Raw genomic sequence first — 7,325 nt, forward strand, 5'->3', positions numbered from 1 at the left:
TAGTCCTAAAATTATGAGCACGCATGCTTTTTAATTTAAATGACACTTTTGATGTTTTCTTTTACTAAATCAAGTGATTAGGACAATATTGAGAAAATCCGCCCTATAATTAAATAATGCAATGTTGTAATTATGTTATTATTTCATGTAAAAATTAGCATCACAGTACTATCTCCGTTCCATATTATTTGCACGATTAGACATTTTTTTTCCTCTTTTCATTATGTCAAATCGTTGCAAATAATATAAAACGGAAATAGTAAAAAGGATTACTCAGTAAGAGGTTATAGGGTTATTCGGTAGGTTAACGGTTCTTAATTGTGATAGTATAAAACTATATGTTTAACGTACGGAGTATTTCTTAACTTTTGGATTAGTGGGAGATTCGCTAATCCCTTCCCGGGCCCACTGGTGCCATTTGGAGAAATTCATTCCATTTTAATCATATTGGGCCATTTACACCACCATAAAATTTGGGCCATTCACCTTCATTGGGTCTTTCCCAGCAGATAACCCACTGAGGTGGCCTTATCTACTCAATTTGTACATACTAGAATATTTGGACAGGTTACAGTAATAAATTTTCAAGAGTTAAGAATTATTAAAGGACCTATTTTTAATACTTCTCTACAATTATATTAAATGGATATAAGAAGACAATAGTATACCTCGTATGTACAAATATTTTGGTAGTTGTTTGATATTTGTGCTAGTAGATAATCTAGATAAATTAAGCATCAAGGAAGTGTTTAACTCTACTACTTGATTTCTGTAAAATAAAAGATTAATTGATGTATGATTTCATTAAAAAAAATTTGGTAGAACAAATATTTAGGAGATTTATTTAAACTTTATACATATCTTTTAAAGCTCATTTGGTAGACCGTGAAAATGAATTTTTAGTGTAATTTGGCAAGAAATATAACATCCTAAAATACATAGTAATACAATCTCATTTCTAAACTTGTATGTTTTATTTACAACACTGTGCTAGCAATAATGTTTTAGTAGTAAATTAAATCTAGGGCTAAACTAATAGAGTATAAACCGAAGTTTGCTCCATAAATGATGATCTCATTTACAACAAAACACTACTTAGTCATCTTGTGAGTTGTGACATGCAATACTTAGCTTCTTTATACTCCTCCTTTCTTGATAAGAAATTATGAAAATACATCTTATATAATATAACAATACAAACTTTTCTGCCAAATAAAGAAAAACATTATAAACTTGTCAATGTCATCTTTATATTAAAACAAAGAATTAATACTTCATGTGAACTAACTCACCTGCTTTTACACATGAAGTTATATTCATGGTCTAGATTCAAATACCTTCTAGTTTTGAGTAATTTTGTACAACTTTTCCTCAAATTCTAATATCATACTAGTTTTACTTAATATACGAGACAAAACTTAAGTAATTTCTCAATTTTTTATATTTTCAAACTAGCTAGATAATAATATTTGTAACAAAACCAATGAAAAGGAAAGCATGTGATACATTATATGTGAAATAATGGTATTTCTTAACGCGTTTTCATGTTTTTGACTTTGGTACACCTTCATGCATATAATAATGTTACAACATCAAAATTGAATAATTGGTTTGATTCTGTCCTATCAAATAATTTGATCTCCAACGTGTAAAGATGCCAAGTTTGGTTGTGGCTTAGTTGGTATCCATGACTTTTAGCACATAATAATTACAAAAATCATCACTAGGTTAGATTTAAAATTGTTGATTAGTTGCTGAATGAGGTAGGTTCATTGTAAAGCATAAAACCACTAGCATATAAAATTCTAAAAAAAAAACAAAGGATGCCAACCAAGCCACAACCAAATTTGACATCTATACATGTTGGAGACCAAATCACTTGATAGAAGAACCAAACCAAGTAATCAATTTTAATGCTATAACATTATTAAATACATAAAGGTACACCACAACCAACAAAATGATAAACGCATTAAGAAAAAGTATACCATTTTGCTAATGTAACCATTTTATTCCTTTCATCGACTTTGTCGTAAATAATATTATTAAGTTTAGAAAATATTAAGAAAATAAATTATTCAAGTTTTTTCCCTTTAGATATTTCATTTAATTTGCTTATGAGTTTCATTATATTACATGAGTTCATAAAAAAAACTTTCAGGAGTAGAGGTAGTAATTGTAATAAAGAGACAATATCAAATGAACAAATAAGTACATGAATTAGTTTATACGTAATAATGACACGACCACTTGGACAATATTGTATAACAACATAGGTCAAGAGAACTTTACCATCGTAACCAAATTTTAAAAAACGAATATAAATGTTGAATAATATGTACATTACCCCGGATTTTCAGAGCGAATGCTGCAAATGGTGTAAATTTCTAGAGGAAATAATATAATATAAAATGAAGAGTTGGAAAACAGAAGAAATTAAACAGAATATATAATGGCAATGGAACAAATAAAAGGGGGTTTGAGACAGTCAGGATGTCGCCAAAATGAATCAAGAACCCGGTTAAAAAGGTGTATCTATTCGAAATGATGTTGCCATATTGTGGCCATTTCTATTCACAAGATCATATTTAGATTTGTAACATTTATAAAACTTGACACCTTTTTTAAGCATCCTAGAAAAGAAGTTTTGACATGTTTCAACAGATTGAGTGCATAAATACTAAAAAGTTTGCTAAAAATATCAAATGGATGGATGTTATGTTGAAACTTGAAGTACTTTATCTTACCAATTGGCTTCTCATTTTGTTAATTTTATATATTGGAATAATGTTTTGTATCAAATCTGAAAACAATATCTAAACGTGTATAATCTACTATTGACGACATACTCTGTAATATATATTCCTTGGGTGATTAGTATTATAGGAGAAAATAAAAGTTTATCACTTTGATTTATCAAATGGTAAAAATTAAATAAATCAATAATTTTTTATTATATATGGATCTCACATTTTTTTTATTTTTTAATCAAAATGTCATGATGACTAGATAAAATGGGGGCCGAAATATAAATTAACCAACAACATCTTGGCCATGTATAGGTCCCCCTGTTTTTTATTTATTTACCAAAATGTCATAATGACTAGACAAAATTATTAATTTATTTACGATTATATGTACATGTTTAATGTACATGTTTAATCTAAATAAAATGGGACTTCCTCGTAATATATGTACATGTTTAATCTACAAACTCTTAAATAAATTTGGTGTATAATGAACAAGAAATCTTGTAGTTAACCACATGAGAACGCCATATTCTGAACTAACCACCAGTTTTGATTTTAATTTGAAAATATAGTCCAAAAAAGAAGAGGAAAAAAAAATTCACCACCAATTAACACTTTTCAAAACAAAATGATAAGTTCCATATTTTAAGACACAATCATCGATTTTCGAGAAGTTATTTACTCAATAATAATTCTGTGGGTCATTTTGGCCCTAAAGGTTTCGATGTGAGGTGAAAATTGACAAAATTTATTGAAAATGTCTCGTTTTGTGGTATTACACCAACCAATGTAATTTTTTGTATGCAAAAACGTGGCATATTCAATCATTTTTTGTCAGTTTAGATCTAAAATGAACCCTTTAGAACCAAAATGACCCCCAAAACTTCTAAACATATATTTTTGGGTTGGAGATCAAAGAAAGTTTGGGAGAGTAGGTGTGGGTGTGGGTGTGGGGTGTGGGTGTGGATGTGTGTGGGGGAGGGGAGGGTGTAATAATCCCAATTTTGGATCAAATAATCTAAACATTAGAGGCATTTGCTTTCTTTGGTCCTACTAGGGTATACTTGGGGCACTGTTACACCCACAATATTTACCTCAACAGGCACGTGGTAACATGTGAGTGCTAGAAAATTAACCAACCAACCCCTCCCTCCACCACCATTGCCAACCCTAGGCCACTCCCCAGAACCACCACCAAAACCCTCCCCCTCCTTTCCTGTACTACCCTTATCTTCTTCCAAGCTTCGAAACTTTATCCCCTCCCCTTGCCTAGCTCTTACACCATCCACCCCTCTCTTACTCAACCCCTGACACCACCCCTTCCCCTTCCTCGGCCATGACACCATCCCCCTTACCTTGCCTAACCGTAACAACACCTTCCTCCCTCCCGGCCTCCCATCCCCCATCCACGAAACCACCTATCCTTAGACCTAGTCTTGAAATCCACCCCATCTCCAACCCTAGTTAACCATCCCCTCCCCGTTAACCAACACCCTCTTTCTTTATCTCCCTCTTATATCTCACCACTTTCGATGCAGCGGGAAGAGAGGGGAGGGGTTGTCGACGCTCAGGAATGGAAAGATGGGTTGATGATTTGGGGGTGGTGGTGGCGAGTCAAGATGGAGGCAAATGGTGGTTGGGTTTTGACTGAAGTCAAAGGTAAAAAAAAAAAAAAAAAAAAATTACTCATTTCAATCCCTACCTTTTTAAAAGTTCAACTATTGAACTATATACTTATAAATAGTGTTATGACAATATAATATTATCCATAAAAATGGCTATTTACATATATACCATTATTTACGCATGCGAATCACATGTGTGACTTTTTTTTACCATGTGTATCGTAGCTTTTTTTTTTTTTTTTTTGGGGGGGGGGGGGGGGGGGCGAGGGGGGGGGGGCCTTTTCTTCCCTACCTTAAAAAAGTTTAAGACAACTCAATCTTATAAATAGTGTTTGGATCATTATTATAGTTTTTAAATGGTGTATATATTTTTATTTGTCCTCATTAATGTTAGTTGACTCTTTTATTGGACTCTTAATATTAGTGTGTGGACATTTATACCTTTAAAAATTAATTTTTTTTATTAAATATCTATAATATTATTAAACAAAGGGACAACATGGTAATGTCATATGTCACCATTGCATCAATATGATTTAGTGTTACATCATTGTTATGTGTCACCCTTCGTATCACCCTATGTTGGCATTACTCTAAAACATTTCATATGTGTAACCTTCATATTTAATTTTCTCTATAATGTAATGTTTAAGTAATTGCACAATAAACTACATACAATTTAATTTGTAAGAAATTTATCACATACTAATGGTTGTTGATTCCATGAATGTTACAAGTAATTTTCTACATTAAAAACCAGTTAAACAATTACTCAAATTAGTATTTACATGCATATTACTGCATCTTTCTTTCAATTCTCAGATATGTTTTTCCCATTTTTTGAATTTATTTTAAACTTAAGATAATGTTTTCAAAATGTTACTTAAATTTAAGATAATTTTTTTCATTTTGTATTTAAACAAAACATGAAGGATCGCAAATTAGTTTTTCTTATAAAGGTTACCAATGGGCAACGACTAATCATAAAACTAAACCAAAAGATATCTAAGAGTTCTATTGTAAAGTAATTGTACACTAGGTACCTTTTCAATCCTTTTTGTTCGTTTTACATATTTAATACATTCAAATGGCCCATAAAATTATTCGTTTTACATGTTTAATTTTATGTGTGCATGGTACACAATTAATAAAGAGTGAACTTTCCTCATGTTAGTAAATAAATTGGGTAGAGAATTAGAGATCAATACGGGAAACTAACTCATGATTAAGTTTGTACCATCATCCTTGAATCCCATATCGTTCAAGACCATAAAACATTAATGGATCTATGTTTTGTATTTATGGTTGCCATTGATTTGTCCATGATCCATTAACAATATACGGAGTATGAATTCCTAAAAATTGTTGGTGGTTTCTACATACCTAAGCTACTTTATCTCTCAATTAATCTCATTGGATTAAAATCTAATCCAAATTATTCACATTAGTATATCTTAAATTCATAGATCTAATCCATGAAGTTTAATTGATGAGCGATTTTGCAAATCTATCTATATATTATACTAAAAGACAAGCACCTCAATGTGAGGATGACAAATGTCACTCTCTCATTGGCTTATCTTATGTATAAAATATATCTATATAATTACTATTTACATATTCAAGCATAATTTTTTTTTTTTGTTAAACTTCAAACAATAAAAGCAAGTTTCTATACATGCGTAAGATTTTCACGATTTCCTAACATAAATATTGATTTAATTTTTTTTATAATACATATATATACTTTCCAATACTACAAATAATCCATAAAGTCTTTCCAATCTTTATTTATAGTAAGTTAAAGAATAATAATTAATTTGAAACAATATGATTAAAGTGGCATAATTAAGGAAATAAATATTTCTTATTTTGAAAAGCTAATATTATTTTTTTTTTATGAAAATTAAATAAAATAAATAGAATTTAGTTTGACGTCAATTATGAAATCAATACAAACATTTTAAAAAAATCAGATGTACAATAAAATATTGTGCACCTATTATAAAAGCTACCCTGTAATGAATGAAAGTTATTTATGCTTTATTGATAAAAGTTACCCAAAATAGTCTACAAGTTATCCTAAATTCAATTCAAGTAATCAGATGAATACAGAAGTTTTTGATAAAGATACAAAATAGTGTAAAAATTACTTTTATCGTTTGTTGTACTCCTTGACAAATACTGAATGATGAGTCGAAATGTTGTCTTGGAAAAAAATACATAATCTTAAACATAAATTTAATTTTAATCGGCCTTTCATTTTCTATACAATGTGTTTTACAATGACCTTTTATTTTTCTTGCATAAAACAATGCTATTACTTATGAATTTTTTTTAGAAAAACTAACATTTTGATTTAAAAATCATGCATTGCTCATGTACTATACTAGATATACAACAATCATGTGCAATAATTTATGTTGTTTTATACATAATAATACTTTTAACTATAATAGTATGTGTATATAATATTTTTTATAATATAAAAAAGTATATGTATATAATATACTAGAATATTTTATAACACGTGTCCTCTATATCAAGTGTAGTCTCAATCACCACTACACCAATTGGTTGTTGGTGTAGTGGTGATTGAGACTACACTAGGTAGGGAGACCTGTGTTCGCTCCCCTGCGACAACAATCGGAAGGGGAATGAAACCTAATAATCTAGAACTGATCCTCAAATCTGGATTAGCCCAAAAGGTGAACCGGATAGAACACCCAAAACTCAATGCATATATGACAGGAATTAACTTATCCTTTATCTATCGTATACAAAACTCCAAAGTCTATTTTTTTTTCAAAATATAATAATAACATTTGTATATTTTTGTTAATATGAAAGATATAAACCTATTAAAATGTATATATAGTTAAATTGTTTAATAACTTATATCGAATGTGTAGTTTTATTAATATTATTTGCATGTAATCATTAAATGTGT

This window comes from Chenopodium album, chromosome 7 (genome assembly GCF_948465745.1).
Source record: "Chenopodium album chromosome 7, dcCheAlbu1.1, whole genome shotgun sequence".
NCBI lineage: Eukaryota > Viridiplantae > Streptophyta > Magnoliopsida > Caryophyllales > Amaranthaceae > Chenopodium > Chenopodium album.